An 18,862-nucleotide genomic window follows, 5' to 3' on the forward strand; every position below is an offset into this window, starting at 1 on the left:
AGATCTGAAGGAAGGAAGGAAGGAAGGAAGGAAGGAAGGAAGGAAGGAAGGAAGGAAGGAAGGAGGAGGAGGAAGGAAGGAAGGGAGGAAGGAAGGAAGGAGGGAGGAGGGAGGAGGAGGAAGGAAGGAAGGAAGGAAGGAAGGAAGGAAGGAAGGAAGGAAGGAAGGAAGGAAGGAAGGAAGGAAGGAAGGAAGGAAGGAAGGAAGGAAGGAAGGAAGGAAGGAGGGAGGGAGGGAGGAAGGAAGGAAGGAAGGAAGGAAGGAAGGAAGGAAGGAAGGAAGGAAGGAAGGAAGGAAGGAAGGAAGGAAGGAAGGAAGGGAGGAGAGTGGGAGGGAGGAATGGAGGGAGGAAGGGAGGGAGGAAGGGAGGGTAGGAAGGCAGGGAAGGAAGGCAGGAAGGCAGGAAGGCAGGAAGGAAGGAAGGCAGGCAGGAAGGAAGGCAGGAAGGCAGGCAGGCAGGCAGGCAGGCAGGCAGGCAGGCAGGCAGGCAGGAAGGAAGGAAGGAAGGAAGGAAGGAAGGAAGGAAGGAAGGGAAGAAGAAGGTCTGGAGGAAGGTAGAGAGGGAAGGAAGGCAGGGAAAAGGACGGAAGGAAGGAAGGAAGGAAGGAAGGAAGGAAGGAAGGAAGGAAGGAAGGAAGGAAGGAAGGAAGGAAGGAAGGAAGGAAGGAAGGAAGGAAGGAGAGAGAGGAGGGAGGAATGGAGTGAGGAAGGGAGGGTAGGAAGGCAGGGAAGGAAGGCAGGAAGGCAGGCAGGCAGGCAGGCAGGCAGGCAGGCAGGCAGGAAGGAAGGAAGGAAGGAAGGAAGGAAGGAAGGAAGGAAGGAAGGAAGGAAGGAAGGAAGGAAGGGAGGAGGAAGGAAGGAAGGAAGGGAGGAAGGAAGGAAGGGAGGGAGGGAGGGAGGGAGGGAGGAAGGAAGGAAGGAAGGAAGGAAGGAAGGAAGGAAGGAAGGAAGGAAGGAAGGAAGGAAGGAAGGAAGGAAGGAAGGAAGGAAGGAGGGAGGGAGGGAGGGAGGAAGGAAGGAAGGAAGGAAGGAAGGAAGGAAGGAAGGAAGGAAGGAAGGAAGGAAGGAAGGAAGGAAGGAAGGAAGGAAGGAAGGAAGGAAGGAAGGAAGGAAGGAAGGAAGGAAGGAAGGAAGGAAGGAAGGAAGGAAGGAAGGAAGGAAGGAAGGGAGGGAGAGTGGGAGGGAGGAATGGAGGGAGGAAGGGAGGGAGGAAGGGAGGGTAGGAAGGCAGGGAAGGAAGGCAGGAAGGCAGGAAGGCAGGAAGGCAGGAAGGAAGGAAGGCAGGCAGGAAGGAAGGCAGGAAGGCAGGCAGGCAGGCAGGCAGGCAGGCAGGCAGGCAGGCAGGCAGGAAGGAAGGAAGGAAGGAAGGAAGGAAGGAAGGAAGGAAGGGAAGAAGAAAGGTCTGGAGGAAGGTAGAGAGGGAAGGAAGGCAGGGAAAAGGACGGAAGGAAGGAAGGAAGGAAGGAAGGAAGGAAGGAAGGAAGGAAGGAAGGAAGGAAGGAAGGGAGGGAGGAAGGGAGGGAGGGAGGAAGGAAGGAAGGGAGAAAGGAAGGAAGGAAGGAAGGAAGGAAGGAAGGAAGGAAGGAAGGAAGGAAGGAAGGAAGGAAGGAAGGAAGGAAGGAAGGAAGGGAGGAAGGGAGGGAGGGAGGGAGGGAGGGAGGGAGGAAGGGAGAGAGGGAAGGAAGGCAGGGAAAAGGAAAGAAGGAAGGAAGGAAGGAAGGAAGGAAGGAAGGAAGGAAGGAAGGAAGGAAGGAAGGAAGGAAGGAAGGAAGGAAGGAAGGAAGGAAGGAAGGAAGGAAGGAAGGAAGGAAGGAAGGAAGGAAGGAGGGAGGGAGGGAGGGAGGGAGGGAGGAAGGAAGGAAGGAAGGAAGGAAGGAAGGAAGGAAGGAAGGAAGGAAGGAAGGAAGGAAGGAAGGAAGGAAGGAAGGAAGGAAGGAAGGAAGGAAGGAAGGAAGGAAGGAAGGAAGGAAGGAAGGAAGGAAGGAAGGAAGGAAGGAAGGAAGGAAGGAAGGAAGGGAAGAAGAAAGGTCTGGAGGAAGGTAGAGAGGGAGGGAAGGCAGGGAAAAGGAAGGAAGGAAGGAAGGAAGGAAGGAAGGAAGGAAGGAAGGAAGGAAGGAAGGAAGGAAGGAAGGAAGGAAGGAAGGAAGGAAGGAAGGAAGGAAGGAAGGAAGGGAGAGAGGGAGGGAGGAATGGAGGGAGGAAGGGAGGGTAGGAAGGCAGGGAAGGAAGGCAGGCAGGCAGGCAGGCAGGCAGGCAGGCAGGCAGGCAAGCAGGAAGGAAGGAAGGAAGGAAGGAAGGAAGGAAGGAAGGAAGGAAGGAAGGAAGGAAGGAAGGAAGGAGGTAAGGAATGGAGGGAAGGAAGGAAGGAAGGAAGGAAGGAAGGAAGGAAGGAAGGAAGGAAGGAAGGAAGGAAGGAAGGAAGGAAGGAAGGAAGGAAGGGAGGAAGGAAGGAAGGGAGGGAGGGAGGGAGGGAGGGAGGGAGGGAGGAAGGAAGGAAGGAAGGAAGGAAGGAAGGAAGGAAGGAAGGAAGGAAGGAAGGAAGGAAGGAAGGAAGGAAGGAAGGAAGGAAGGAAGGAAGGAGGGAGGGAGGGAGGAAGGAAGGAAGGAAGGAAGGAAGGAAGGAAGGAAGGAAGGAAGGAAGGAAGGAAGGAAGGAAGGAAGGAAGGAAGGAAGGAGGTAAGGAATGGAGGGAAGGAAGGAAGGAAGGAAGGAAGGAAGGAAGGAAGGAAGGAAGGAAGGAAGGAAGGAAGGAAGGAAGGAAGGCAGGAAGGCAGGAAGGCAGGAAGGCAGGAAGGAAGGCAGGCAGGAAGGCAGGAAGGCAGGAAGGAAGGCAGGAAGGCAGGAAGGCAGGAAGGCAGGAAGGCAGGCAGGAAGGCAGGAAGGCAGGAAGGCAGGAAGGCAGGAAGGCAGGAAGGCAGGAAGGAGGGAAGGAAGGAAGGAAGGAAGGAAGGAAGGAAGGAAGGAAGGAAGGAAGGAAGGAAGGAAGGAAGGAAGGAAGGAAGGAAGGAAGGAAGGAAGGAAGGAAGGAAGGAAGGAAGGAAGGAAGGAAGGAAGGAAGGAAGGAAGGTGTCCTTGTTTGATCCAGGATGAAGCCAATTTCCCTTTTTACTTATTTTTTTTCCCTCCATCAAGCTTTTTAACTGGCAACATTCTGTTCTAACTAAGTCTGGTAAGATATTGTAATTTTGTGCTAACTGCTTGGCTTCAAGTTCCCACCTTCACTCTGCCAGCTCAGACACTTCGGGGAGATCTGTTACCCTCCCGTCGGAGGCTTAGTTAGACAGACAGCAAAATTGTCCAGAGATATTCCATTCCATATATCTACGTAAGCTCAGAGGAATGTCAGAGATTATAGAAGACAACTTCTTTCCTTCTTCTTCCCTTCTCTTCCCTCCATGGCCGGCGTGGACTCCCTCCATCCATCACCATCTACCTTTAGGCTCGAGCTCTCCTGATCCTCATCACTCTCTGCTTTCTCCAGCAACAGCTCCGGGACTTTCCAGGACCGTTCACAGCTAAGGAGAGTGCTGTGGGATTTGCTGGGGGTGGGGGAAGGCAAGAGGCTTTTGCATGTACGTGAACACATTTGTATATATCTGTATATATTTTCTTATATCATTAGTGTTTAATTAAAGCTGTACAGTTTAGTTTTCAATCCAGCCAAGTCTTTCTCTTTTTCTCTCTCTCCTTCCCTACCTGGGTGGGAGGGGGAGGGGATCGAGATCATTGTTGTCAAACCCGTGACATCCTTTATCCAAAAGGTGGGACACATGGTCACAGAAAGAGATCAGGTTGGTCAAGCAAGACCTCCCTTTCATAAACCCCTGCTGACTGGCCCTGATCCCCTGACTGCCCTGCACTTGCTGTGAGAGCTCACTCAAGATGAGCCTCTCCATGATCTTTCCTGGTGCCAAGGTCAGGCTGACAGGCCTTTAGTTCCCCGGATCCTCCTTCCAGCCCTTCTTGTAAATGGGTGTTACATGAACCGCCCTCCAGTCATCCAGAACCTCCCCTGTTGACCAGGATTGTTTATAAATGATGGAGAAAGGCTTAGTGAGCTCCCTTGCCAGCTCCCTCAGTACTCTTGGGTGAATCCCATCTGACCCCATAGACTTATGCATGCCCAGGTACAGAAGCAGATCATGAACTGCTTTCTCCTGGATTATGGGAGGGTTGTTCTGCTCTCCATCCTTATCTTCCAGCTCAGGAGGCTGAATACCCTTAGGGGATCTGGTCTGACTGTTCAAGACAGAGGCAAAGACTTCATTCACTACCTCAGCCTTTTCCTCATCCTTGGCAGAAATGGTCCCCGCCCGCATCCAGTAAGGGATGGAGATTCTCCCTGGTTCTCTTTTTATTGTTGATCAATTTATAAAAGCTTTTTTTTTTTCCCTTTATCAGTGGCCAAATTGAGCTCCAGCTGGGCTTTTGCATTCTTAATTTTCTCTCTGTATGACCTAACAAGATCTCTGTACTCCTCTTGAGTTGCCTGTCCCTTCTTCCAAAGGTGGTAAACCCTTCTTTTATTCCTTTTTGTCCTGTCAAAAGCTCCCTGTTCAGCCAGGCCAGACACGTCTTGCGACATGTGGGGACAGCCTGCTCCCGGGCCTTTAAGATTTCCTTCTTGAAGAGCGTCCAGCCTTCCTGGACCCCTTTGCCCTTCAGGACTGTCTCCCAAGGGAGTCTCTCAACAGGTCAAAGTCCACCCTCTGGAAGTCCAAGGTGGAGGTTTTGCTAACCCCCCTCCTTACATCACTAAGAATTGAAAATTTCACCATTTTGTGATCACTAAGCCCAAGACAGCCTCCAAACAACATATCTCCCACTAGTCCTTCTCGGTTTGTGAGCAGGAGGTCCAGCAAGGCACCTCCCCTGGTAGGCTCGCTTACCAGTTGTGTCAGGAAGTTATATTCCACATGCTTGAGGAACCTCCTAGCCTACCTGCTCTCTGCTGTGTTATATTTCCAGCAGATGTCCGGTAGGTTGAAATCCCCAACCAGAACAAGGGCTGGCGATAGCGAGACTTCGGCCAGCCACTTATAGAATACTTCGTCTGCCTCCTTGTCCTAGCTGGATGGTCTATAACAGACTCCCAGGACAATAGCTCCCTTATTCGCCTTCCCCTTCATCCTTATCCATAGACACTCAACTTTGTCATCACTGTAGTCAAGCTCTATACAATGAAAACACTCCCTAACACATAGAGCCACACCTCCACCTCTCCTTCCCTGCCTATCCCTTCGGGAGAGCTTATATCCATTCATTGCAGCATTCCAGTCATGACAGTTGTCCCACCATGTTTCCGTGGTGGCAACTACGTCGTAGCTGTCCTGCTGCACAACAGCTTCCAGCTCTTCCTGTTTGTTGTCCATGCTATGTGCACTTGAGCTGGGCTAGCAATTTCACCCCCATCCTTGGCCCTTTACCCCTAGGCTCATCTCTGGTGGGCCTGGTTTTATCCCCCTCCCCCTTCGAGTTTAGTTTGAAGACCCATCCATGAGCCCTGTTAACTCTTGCTCTAGTACCCTTTTCCTCCTGTGAGACAGGGTATTCCCATCTGTTGCAACGAGGCCTGGTGTCCTGTAGGTCAAGCCGTAGTCAAAAAACCCAAAGTCCTGCTGGCAGCACCAGGTTTGGAGTCAGGCATTGATCTGTCATGCCTTCTTGTTTACCCATTCATCGTTCCCTGGAACTGAAGGGATAGAGAACACAATTTGTGCTCCTGAATCCTTGACCACTCATCCCAAGGCCCTGAAGTCCTTCTTCATTACCCTTGGACTTCTCTCTACTTCATCACTACCTACCTGAAAGATCAAAAGAGGGTAGAAATCTGAGGGCCGTATCAGACCAGGGAGTTTCCTGGTTATGTCCCTAACCCGAGCCCCAGGGAGGCAGCAGACCTCCCTGTGGGAAAAGTCCAGTGGGCGTATGGGACCCTCAGTTCCCCTCAGAGGGGAATCTCCTACAACAATCACCCTCCTCTTGCTCTTTGCAGAAGCAGTCCTAATGCTTGGAGCTGGCTACTTTGGCGACTCCCTGGATGGGGCTTCATCAGCATCATCATTTCCTCAGTCCTTTGTCTCCAGTGCCCTGCATCTGCTCTGTGAGGGCACCTGGGAAGGCAGGGGAGGTCCAGAGGGGACTCTCCTGCTGCCCCGAGCAGGGACCCGCTTCCATTCCTCCCCATCCTCACCTAGTTCCCCTCCTTCCACCCGGTGACAAGAGGGAAGGGAATCCTCTACCTCTCCGCTATCCTCACTGCTGCCAGATGTTTCTTCCTGCAGGGCCCCATACCTGTTCTGCAGGGGCACTGAAGGCAGTGAAGGACTTAAGGGGACATGCCTGCCCCGTTTACGTCATCAGGCAGGGACCTGTTCCCATTGTCCCTGCTCCTGCAAGGTAGCTCGGGAAGGCTGGGCATCCAGTGCACCACTAATGAGGTGTGCTTCCCGAGCTGTTTGTGTGGAGAGCAGGCTTTGAAAACACTCATCTAGCTCCATCTCACTCTCCCTGATACTCCTCCATGTGCTTACCTCTTCCCTGAGCTCTATTACTTCATCCTGCAGCTGCTCACACCAGACAGAGCCGTGGTCAGAGCTGCCTCCCGTTGTCAGCCAAAGGCTGTGGCATTCCCAACAGTCTGTGACCTGGAGTCCTGGTTTGAGCCAGGATGAAGCCAATTTTCCATATACTGATTTGTTTTTTCCTTCAGTAAGCTCTTTTAACTAGCAGCAAGCATTCCAGCTAGTCGACTGATAACGCTGGAATGTTTGTGTTACTGCTGAGATTCCAAGGTCATGTCTTTGCCCTGCTGCCTCAGATGCTACCGGGAGATCTATGACCCCCCCGTAGGGGAGGCTGAACTAGACGGACAGCAAAATTGGCCAGTGATATTCCATTCCATATATCTACACAAGCTCAGAGGAACGTCAGAGATCACAGAAGACAACTTCCTTCCTGCTTCTTCTTCCCTACTCTTCCATCCATGTCTGGCGTCCAAGGAGGACTCCAGCTGTCCATCACCTATCAACCCCTAGGCCTGTGCGTTCCTGACCCTCATAACTCTACATTTCCTCCGGCAGCTATGCAGGACTTTTCAGGACTGTTCACAGCTAAGGAGAGTGCTGTGGGAAGTGCTGGGGGTGGGGGGAGGCAAGGGGCTTTTGCACATTCCTGAACACATTTGTATATAATTGCACATCTTTTCTTTTATCGTTAGTGTTTAATTAAAGCTGTCTAGTTTAGTTTGCAATCCAGAGCATCTGTCTCCCTCATTCTCTCTCTCCTTCCCTACCTGGGTGGGAGGGGGAGGGGATCGAGAGCATTGTTGTCTCTGGTTTAAGTGCTGATCCTGAGTCAAACCGTGACACCTGGATAGTCAGGTCATAGCCAGATTTATTCTGATTTACATTAAAAAATCAACCAAGGGCTATAAAACAGATTGGCAAATAGCACAGTAGCATTTGTTGCTTCAAATAAAGGGAAAGTCTTGCAATCTTTTAAAGAAATCTCTAATTTTATTAAATGTTTCTTTCCATTACTTCCTATTTGACTCTACAGTATAACTTTACCTCTTCATTGCTGAGTTAGATGTAAAGAACTGTCTGTTCTGTAGATCTCTGCATTTTTCTAACACTTCACAAAAGCAAACTAATATTATGAAGGGAAGTCCCTAAGTAATTTCGGATCTTCTGGTCTTTCTGTTTGCAACTTCCTGTAATACCGCAAAATAATTATGGCAAATGTCTAACATGTAGTGATATGACATGGCATGTAGTGATAGGACAAGGGGGAAGAGTTTCAAAAGGAAATAAGATTGATTTTTCTATTAGACATTAGGAGGAAATTCTTTACTGTGAGGGTGGTGAGACACTGGAACAGGCTGCTCAGGGAAGTTGTGGAAGCCCCATCCCTGGAAGCTTTCAAGGCCAGGTTGGATGGGGCCCTGAGCAACTGGATCTAGTGGGAGGTGTCCCTGCCCATGCAGAGGAGTTGGAACTAGATGATCTTTAAGGTACCTTCCAACTCAAACCAGTCTATGATTCTAAGTGGACGGTTTAATTATTTAATCTTCAGAGCCCCCAGTCGTGCTTAAAGGGTCTCAACAAGGATTTTTATTTTATTTTATTTTGACATTTGACAAATTTATCTATTTCTTCTGCAGGAATTTTCTACAGAGACAAACATTTCTAGTCACATGGCATTTTTAGCTAAATTTGATTCTAAGATTACAAGCAATTCCTACCAGGTGTTGATGAAATTACTAGCCCTTCAGCAAGAAGCACAAAACTGTGAGTTTAGGTCATGGCAATTAACAATTTTTAATATATTGCAAAAATATTCATATTGAAATACTCAATACTGCTATCGTCAGGCAAATTTGATGCAAAAGACAATGTCTGTACTCATTATCTAGACAGATAGATACATAACCTTCTTTCTCTCTTTGTCTCTATAGCTCTAATATTGTCCAACATATATATGAGTGCCAATTATTCCTCTCTTTATATCCATTTTTCTTTTTCCTTTGATTTGATTACATTTAGGCCCTAACCATTGCATCATTTCCTTATAGCTGCAATTTATGTAAGGGAAACGAACGGTGACATTTTACAAAAATATTCTATTTCGTCTCTGACTGTGTGCCTGGTACTAATTAAAAACAAACTAAAATTTTAGGTGCAGGATTTTCTCTTTGAACTGTATACCAAACTTTTTTCTGAAAGGTATTCATATACAAAACTTAGTATGCTACTTGCTTATCACATTGGATGGAACTTCAGAAGAAAAAAACCCACAAAATGTCAATTATAACATATGATAAAAGGTTTAATTTATCTTTGTCAACGTTTGACTCAGTTTGACAACAATGCTCTCGATCCCCTCCCCCTCCCACCCAGGTAGGGAAGGAGAGAGAGAAAAAAGAGAGACTTGGCTAGATTGAAAACTGAACCGTGCAACTTTATTTATAATACTAATACGTGATATAAGTGTATATATATATATATATATATATATATAATGATTATACAAAGGTGTGGTAGAAACCTCTTGCCTCCCCCCACCCCCAGCAACTCCCACAGCACTTCCCTCAGATGAGACAATTCCGAGGAATCCCGAAGCGGTTCCTGGAGAAAGGCAGAGAGTTACGAGGGTCAGGAGGGCTTGAGGTCGATGGGTCGACGATGATGGGCAGATGGTGTTTTCCCAGATGCCGGTCACGAACGGGAGGGAGAGAGAGAAGAAGGAAGGGAGTCAGAGAGGTGAAGCGAAGCAGCGAGAGAGCGAAGCAGGAAGGAAGGAAGTTTTCTTCTGTCATCTCCGACCTTCTCCCGAGCCTACGTAGATATATGGAATGGAATATCTCTGGCCAGTTTTGCTGTTCGTCTAACCCAGCCTCCCATGGGGGGGCCACAAATCCCCGTAGTGTCTGAGCCGGCAGAGCAAAGGCACGACCTTGAGGGCCCAGCAATTACAAAAACATTCCAGTGTCTTATCAACCTAGCAGAACACGCAGTTGCTAGTTGAAGAAAGCTCACTGAAATGAAAAAAAAAAATCAGCAAAAGAAAAACTGGCTTCTTCCTGGCTCAAACGAGGACAATCTTGATTTCATCTTTTTTATATTTCAGAAACAATTTCTAATGGCAACAGCAATATTTCAGACTCAACACTACAACTCGTCGTTTTCTCAAAATCTGGTAGTTGCTGGAAAAGAAGGAACAATGACATGAATCGCATATGTTTAATTCTTTGCATCTACACAGAGGCAAAGTCTATGGGAAGAAATTATATCTTTGAATAACACAACTCATATACACCGTTGTGGTCCGAGTTCGACTCAGGCTAGAAAAAGTTGAGTCGAATCACAGATTGCCCCTTCTCCTCAATTAGAGGAGGAACAGCCCCCAATTGGCTGGTTTTTAATTTCCCAGTGGGTCTGTCCGTAGCTTGGGACCAGCTGGCTGTGGCTACAACAGGTATGTCTCTAGAACACAAACTCCACCCAGATGCACGTGCACCAGCACAAACACAGCGCCTATGTGCTTAAAATACCACTTTAATGTAACAGCTTTAAAAGAGGGAGTGGGGTGCGGCTGGATATGCAAATGTGGTTACCAGAGATGAAACTTCGGGTGTTTAACATTTGTACTTGTGAACTGGGTATTTGAATGTGATACGCGATTTTGCCTTGATTTGCCTGGCCCTGAAGTTCCAAAGCCTCATAACTATTTTTCAAGGGCAACTGGGAGGGGGGGGGGGGGGGCTGTGAGGGTTTTCGCTTGCCTCTCTGAGGAGGGACCTCCATTCCTCCCTGTCCTGTGAATTCTCTCCTTCTGTCTGATGATAGGAGGGGAGGGGATCAATCACTTGTTCAAGACCTTCTTCCTTCAGCCCTTGCCTTAGGGTGTGGCTCCACCAATCTATTTTGCTTTCACATTCTCTGATGCTTCTTAACCTTTCTACCTCCTCCCTCAGTTCAACCACCAGCCTGAGCAGATCATTTATTTGCTTACATCACACACAAGCAGTGTCACTGGCTCCCTCTAGTACAAGTGCCAGGCTCAGGCATTCACTGCAGCTGGAGACCTGCACGGCCGCATGTCTGCACGAAAGCTCAGTCTGAGTTCCTGCATTCTTTCTCACTGTGGGTTTTAGTCGTGTTGTGACCATGAACACCTGTCTAGCTGTCCTGGTTTGACCCAGGATTAAGCCAATTTTCCTTTTACTGATTTTTTTTTCCTTCAGTGAGCTTTCCTTTAACTAGAAGCAGAGTGTTCCAACTGAGACTGATAATGGTGGAATGGTTTTCTAACTGCTGGGTCTTCAAGGTCACACTTTTACTCTGCCGGCTCAGACACTACAGGGAGATCTAGAAGGAGGTTGAATTAGACAGAGAGCAAAACTGGCCAGAGATATTCCATTCCATATATCTACGTAAGCTCACAGGAAGGTCAGAGATCACAGAAGACAACTTCCTTCCTGCTTCTTCTTCCCGTCTCTTCCATCCATAGCTGGCATCCGGGAAGGGCTCTGTCCATTCATCACTGTTGAACTGTAGTCTCGAACTCTCGTGACCCTCATCACCCTGTGCTTTTTCCGGAATTTTTTGGGACTGTTCGCAGCTAAGGAGAGTGCTGTGGGAGTTGCTGGGGGTGGGGGAAGGCAAGAGGCTTTTGCAGATACCTGAACACATTTGTATATAATTGTATATATTTTCTTACATCATTAGTGTTTAATTAAAGCTGTGTAGTTTAGTTTTCAATCCAGCAAAGTCTCTCTCTCTTTTTCTCTCTCCTTCCCTACCTGGGTGGGAGGGGATCGAGAGCTTTGTTGTCAAACCTGAGTAAAATGGTGAGACGAGCTAAAAGAAAGCAACTGCTGGTTTTTCAGGTTGGCAGTGATTAAATAGTTACAAGCAATCCAAGGGCAATGAAGAGAGATTTCAGGGCCCTGGGACGGCTGGTTAGGGGGTCTGGAGCGCAAGTAGTGTTTGCCTCCATACCTGTTGCAGGAAAGGATGAAGAGACAAACAGGAGGAGTCTGCAGATCAATGCATGGCTTCATGACTGGTGCCAAAGGCAGGGCTTTGGGTTTATTGATCACGGGCTGCTATACAAGACACCTGGCCTGCTGGTGGCAGGTGGGATGCACCTGTCCCAGAGGGGGAAAAGTCTTTTGGGGCAGGAGTTAGCAGGGCTCATTGACAGGGCTTTAAACTATGAGAGCTTGGAAATCAAGTATAGTCATGATGAGGTTGAGAGTGTTTGGATTAGGTTAAGGCCCAATAAAGCTGATATCACTGTGGGAGTCTGCTATAGACCTCCCAACCAAAGCATTGAGGTGGATGAAGCTTTCTATAAGCAGTTGGAAGAAACCTCCCAGTCACTTGCTGTTGTTCTTGTGGGGGACTTTAACCTCCCAGACATCTGCTGGGAATACAACACAGCAGAGAGGGAACATGCCAAGAGGTTCCTGGAATGTGTGGAAGTTAACGTCCTCACACAGCTGATAGATAAGTGAGCTGACCAGTGAAGGAGCCCTCCTGGACCTGCTTCTTTTGAACAGGGAAGATCTTGTGGGGGAAGTAAAAGTTGGAGGCCTTCTAGGGCACAGTGATCATGAGATGATTGAGTTTTAGAACCTTGGAGAAACAAGGAGAGGGGTTAGTAAAACTGCCACCTTAGACTTCCAGAGGGCAAACTTTGACCTGGTCAGAAGACTGATTGACAAAGTCCCTTGGGAGGCTGCCTTGAAGGATAAAGGAGTCCAGGAAGGCTGGACATACTTCAAGAAAGAAGTTTTAAAGGCACAGGAGCAGGCTGTCCCCATGTGCCGAAAAAGCAGTAAGCAGGGTAGGAGACCAGCCTGGCTAAATAGGGACCTTTGGCTGGACCTTAAGAACAAAAGGAGAGCCTATGACCTTTGGAAGAGGGGACAGGTCGCTCATGAAGTCTATAAAGATGAAGTGAACCTATGCAGGGCGAAAATTAGGAGAGCCAAAGTGCAGCTAGAGGTCAAACTAGCTACAGCTGTTAGGGATAATAAAAAATGTTTCTAAGTTCATTAACAGCAAAAGGAGGATTAGGGAAAATCTCCATCCTTTATTGGTAGCAGAGGGAATCTTCTTAACAAAGGATGAGGAAAAGGCTGAGGTGCTCAACACCTTCTTTGCCTCTGTCTTTAGCAGTGGAACCAGCTGTTCCATGGATACATAGCCACATGAACTAGGAGACAGGGAGGGGATGCAAAATGAGGTCATCACAATTAAAGAGGAAGCGGTCAGAGACCTACTACGCCACTTAGACGCACACAAGTCTATGGGACCGGATGGGCTACATCCAAGGGTGCTGAAAGCATTGGCAGACATGATTGCCAAGCCACTTTCCATTATTTACCTGAAGTCCCGGCTAACTGGGGAGGTCCAAATGGACTGGAGGGTAGCAAATATAACACCCATCTATAAGAAAGGCAGAAAGGAGGATCCGGGAAACTACAGACCTGTCAGTCTGACCTCAGTACCAGGGAAGGTCATGGAGCAGATCATCTTGAGTGACATTAGAAGACATCTAGAGGACAACCAGAGGGTCAGGAGCAGTCAGCATGAGTTTATGAAAGGCAGGACCTGCCTGACGAACTGATCTCCTTCTATGACCTGATGACTCGACTATTGGACTAGGGAAAGGCTGTGGATATTGTCTCTCTGGACCTCCAAAAAGCATTTGACAGTTCCCCATAGAACTCTCATAAAAAACCTGGCTGCTCAGGGCCTGGATGAGCATACGATGTGTTGGATCAAGCCCTGGCTGGACAGTCAGACCCACAGAGTGGTGGTCAATGGATTCAAATCCAGCTGGCGGCCGGTCACAAGTGGTGTTCCTCAGGGCTCAGTGTTGGGACTGTTTCTGTTTAACATCTTTATTGATGATCTTGATAAGGACATAGAGTGTATTATCAGTAAGTTTGCAGATGACACCAAGCTAGGCGGGAGTGTTGCTCTGCATGAGAAGAGGGAGGCTCTACAGAGAGACTTGGGTAGATTAGATCATTGGGCTAATGTTAATGGTATGGGCTTCAATAAGGCCAAGTGCTGAGTCCTGCACGTGGGCCACAACAACCCCATGCAACGCTACACGCTTGTGGAAGTGTGGCTGGAAAGCTGTCTCTCAGAAAAGGACCTAGGGGTTCTGATTGACAAGCGGCTGAATATGAGCCAGCAGTGTGCCCAGATGGCCAAGAAAGCCAATGGCATCCTAGCTTGTATTAGAAATAGTGTGACCAGCAGAAGTAGAGAGGTGATTGTCCCCCTGTACTCAGCACCGGTGAGGCCACACCTGGAGTATTGCATCCAGTTTTGGGCATCTCAATTCCAGAGAGATATCAAGGTGCTGGAGCGAGTACAGAGGAGGGCAACAAAGCTGCTGAAGGGCCTAGAGAAAAAATATTATGAAGAACACTTGAAGGAGCTTGGAATGTTTAGTTTAAGAGGAGGCTGAGGGGAGACCTCATCAGTCTCTCCAACTACCTGAAAGGTCACTGTAGAGAGGTTGGTGCTGGTCTCTTCTCACAGGTAATTAGCGACAGAACAAGAGGGAATGGCTTCAAGCTGCAACAGGGTAGGTTTAGACTGGACATTAGGAAGAAATTTTTCACAGAAAGAGTGGTCAGACACTGGAATAGGCTGCCCAGGGAGGTGGTTGAGTCACCATCCCTGGATGTGTTTAAGGGTCATTTGGATGTGGTGTTGGTGGATTTGGTTTAGGAGAGAGTTTTGTAGAGTAGGGATTATCTGCTCAGGCAGATAAACTGAGGGAGGAGGTAGAAAGGCTAAGAAGTATCAGAGAATGCAGAAGCAAAATAGCTTGGTGGAGCTACACCCTGAGGCAAGGGCAGATGGAAGAGGTTGAGCAACTGATGGATCCCCTCCCCTCCTATCATCAGACAGAAGGAGAGGACTCAAGAGACAGGGAGGAATGGAGGGAGGTCTGTCCTCAGAGAGGTAAGCGAAAACCCTCCCAACCCCCTCCACCCTCCCAATTGCCCTTGAAAAATAGGTATGAGGCTTTGGAACTTCAGGGACAGGTAAATGAAGATGGAGGGGTAGATCCATCTAGTGAGTAACCTAGCATTTCTCACTCACCCCTATGCCTTAGGACTTCTTCAATCAAGAAGAAAAGGAGAGTAATTGTGGTGGGTGACTCCCTTCTGAGGGGAACAGAAGGGCCCATTTGTCGACTAGACCCATCCCACAGGGAAGTCTGCTGCCTCCCTGGGGCTCAGATTAGAGATGTTAAAAGGAAACTCTCTGATCTGGTGCAACCCTCTGACTACTACCCACTGCTGGTTTTTCAGGTTGGCAGTGATGAAATTATTACAAGGAGTGCAAGGGCAATGAAGAGAGATTTCAGGGCCCTGGGACGGCTGGTTAGGGGGTCTGGAGCGCAAGTAGTGTTTGCCTCCATACCTGTTGCAAGAATGGGTGAAGAGATAAACAGGAAGAGTCTACAAATCAATGTATGGCTACATGACTGGTGCCAAAGGCAGGGCTTTGGGTTTTTTGATCACGGGCTGCTATATGAGACACCTGGCCTGATGGTGGCAGGTGGGATGCACCTGTCCCAGAGGGGGAAAAGGCTTTTGGGGCAGGAGTTAGCAGGGCTCATTGACAGGGCTTTAAACTAGATATGAAGGGGGAAGGGGAGATAACTCGGCCTGTTAGGGACAAGCCCAAGAGCAACATGCTAGGGCTTAAAGGATGGTGGACTAGGGAGGATTCTCAATCTGCTGTTTCATTGAAGGGAAAGGATAGATGTTTAGACTGTGTCCCTCAGGGGAGAAAGTGTACTAGGGCAAGAGTTAGCAGGGCTCATCCATGGAGCTTTAGGCTAGATTCAAAGTGGGAGGGGGTTGTAGCTGGGCTTGAACTAGTGGGGCATTGCTCTAGTATTAATGAAGACCAGAAGGCCTCCTGCCTCCCAAGGGTCCCACCAGTGTGCTCTGCTCACTTCCTGAAATGCCTGTACACCAATGCATGCAGCATGGGGAATAAACAGGAGTTAGAGGCCTGTGTGAGGTCCAAGGGTTATGATCTGGTGGCAATTACAGAGACATGGCGGGACAGCTCACAGGACTGGAATAGGGTCATGGATGGCTATGTCCTTTTTAGGAAAGAGAGGTCAGCAAAGCAAGGTGGTGAAGTTGCTCTTTATGTGACAGAGCAACTAGAATGTATTGAGCTCTGTCCACAGGCTGATTAGGAGCAAGTGGAAAGTCTGTGGGTACGAACTGAGGGGCAGGCTGGCATGGGAGATACAGTTGTGGGGGTCTATTACAGACCTCCTGATCAGGACGAGGGAGTTGAGGCTTTCTACAGGCAACTGAAAGCAGCCTCGCAACTACAGGTCTTGGTCCTCATGGGGGATTTTAACTACCCAGATATTTGCTGGAAGGCCTACTCATCCAGCCATTCACAGTCCAGGAGGTTCCTCCAGTGCATTGATGATAACTTATTAATGCAAATGGTGGACAAACTGACTAGGAGAGGAGCGCTGCTGGATCTTGTGCTCACCAACAGTGAGGGTCTGGTTGAAACGGTGACAGTCAATGGCAGCCTTGGCTGCAGTGATCATGAGGTGATGGAGTTCAGGATCCTGTGTGGGAGGAACAGAATACCCAGCAGGACCACAACCCTGGACTTCCGCAGGGCCAACTGTGGCCTCTTCAAACAATGGTTAAGGGAAGTGTCATGGGAAAGGGTACTAGGTGGTAAAGGGGCTCAAGATAGTTGGTCAGCGTCCAAGGACCACTTCTTGCAAGCTCAGGATCAGAGCATCCCAATGGGTAGGAAATCAAGTAAGGGAGCCAGGAGACCAGCATGGTTAAACAAGGAACTGCTGGGCAAACTCAAGAGGAAAAAGAGAAACTATGGATCATGGAAGGAGGGGCTGGTCACTTGGAAGGAATATAGGACTGTTGTCAGAAGATGTAGGGAGGCAACTAGGAAAGCTAAGGCTTCCTTGGAACTAAACCTTGCAAGTCAGTTCAAGGACAATAGAAAGGGCTTCTTCAAATACATTGCAGATAGAACTAACACTAGAGGCAATATAGGCCCGCTGCTGAATGAGGTGGGTGCCCTGGTGACAGAGGATATAAAGAAGGCAGAGGTACTGAATGCCTTCTTTGCCTCTGTCTTTACTGCTGCAGACCCTCCCCAGGAGCCCCAGATCCCTATAGCCCTAGAAGAAGTCAGGATGAAGGAGGAGTTTGCTTTGGTAGATGATTGGGTTAGGGATCAGTTCAGCAATCTGGACATCCATAAATCGATGGGTCTGGATGGAATGAACCTGTGGGTGCTGTGGGAACTGGCAGAGGTCATTGCTAGGCCACTCTCCATCATCTTTGGTAAGTCATGGGCAACAGGAGAGGTGCCTAAGCACTGGAGGATAGCAAATGTCACTCCAGTCTACAAAAAGGGCATGAAGGAGGACCCGGGTAACTATAGACCAGTCAGCCTTACCTCCATCCCTGGAAAGGTGATGGAACAACTTATTCTTGGCACTATCTCTAGGCATATCAAGGATGAGGGGGGGGTCATTAAGAGCAGTCAACATGGTTTTACCAAGGGGAAGTCATGTTTGACCAACCTTATAGCCTTCTATGAGGAAGTAACTGTAGAAGGCTTTTTAGCGAGCAATGACATGTGAGCAATCCAGCCTTTACTGAAAACACCTGGGCCCCCGAGCAAGGACGTTTCCATGGATACCAACTGAGAAAGTGAGCAGCGAAGTAAACAACCGGATGTGCCAAAGAAGGAAGTGAGGCGGAGAGTCATGACTGTGCATGTGTGGCAAGGTAATAATTGGGAAATTAACGGGGTGCCAGTTTGGCATAAAGAGAAATGGCAACAAATACTGAAAATTGCTAAAGGGAATCCTAATTTTCATGTAGAGTGTATTCCTTCTCACCAGACTAATTTGAAAAATGAAGCTAGTAAGTGGAATAACTATGTTGATGAGCTAGCTAGAATTGATGTGAAAGAAATTCAATCAGCTATCACAGAAGGAGAAAATCAGGAATGGAAAAGATTGCTCGAATGGCTTCACTGTAAATGAGGCCATTCAGGAATCTTTGATTTATACAAAGAGGCACAAGCCCGTGGGTGGCCTGTCACCCGTGAGCACTGCAAAACAGTCATTTCTTCATATGATCTTTGTCAAATCGGACTTAGGGAACATTCACTAACATCTGATCATTTGCATATCAGGGAAGGAAAACCCTTGTGGTCCACATGGCAGGTGGAACACATCGGTCCCTTCTGAAAATCAGGAAACAAACAATACATCATTGTGATTATGGAGGTAGTATCAGGCTTAACCTGTGCTGAAGCTGTTTCTAAAGCAAATGGGGAGAACACAGTTCATTTTCTGGAAAAGGTATTTGGGGTTCTTCCTAAACCCACAAATATTCAATCTGACAATGAAACTCATTTTACCTCACACCTGGTACAACAATGGGCTAAAAGGGAAGGTGTCAAATGGACATTTCATGTCCCATACTACCCGCAAGCTAACGGGATAGTAGAACTTACTAATGGGTTAATTAAAAGTCTCATTCGCCCACAGGATTCCAGATGGGATGAGAGGTTAAGATATGCAGTCTCTACTATAAACAACAGGTAGGGGGTGAACAGGTGCCCTCGCCTAAATACCCTTTTTCCCTATGTCACCTACTCAGGATAATGGCCAGCACAGAAGACCTTACAACAAATCCAAAACTCCTCTCCGCCCTGGACAGACTGTTTTGGCAAACCTGCCAAATACTGGTAAGGTCAAGCTTACCTTACAGACACCGGTAAATTCAAATACATGGGTTGCATCTGATTTAAATGACAACATAAAATCAGTAATTTCTGTATACCTGTGTCTAGTGATGTTAGTTAATACATTGCAAATCAGGACAGCCTAAAGAGCCAGAGACATCCCGGTGACAGTACCAGGCCTGATCAACCTGTTACTGGACTCCGGAGGAGTTACTTTGTGACCGCTGTGGGACTAATCACCCCATGGCCTAAACAAGGTGCTCTGTAACATTGTCTTCTTCTGTACTCTCCTTTGAGTTGTTGTTTGCAAATATTGTACTGGATGGGACTACTTAAAAATACTGCTACAGAACTCACTTAAGTGACAAGAACTTGGTTCACACATATATACTAATGGACAGTAAGGACACTATATGGGTTATATTCACAGCTTACACAGCAGATAATTCATTATATATATACTGCTGTTTTGTTAATACCAATTGTTAGTTTACAGGTAGCAAATGTGTTACTTACTCCATCACAACAGCTCGTGTTTCAAAGAG

At 48.1% G+C, this 18,862-nt stretch overlaps 1 protein-coding gene across 5 annotated transcripts in view; it reads right to left on the bottom strand.

The window, feature by feature from the left end:
• LOC127395168 (uncharacterized) overlaps positions 1-18,862 on the bottom strand; it is a 1,033,854-nt gene that overhangs the window by 571,966 nt on the left and 443,026 nt on the right. The window lies entirely within an intron of this gene.

Source organism: Apus apus, chromosome W, assembly GCF_020740795.1.
Source record: "Apus apus isolate bApuApu2 chromosome W, bApuApu2.pri.cur, whole genome shotgun sequence".
Classification (NCBI taxonomy): Eukaryota; Metazoa; Chordata; class Aves; order Apodiformes; family Apodidae; genus Apus; species Apus apus.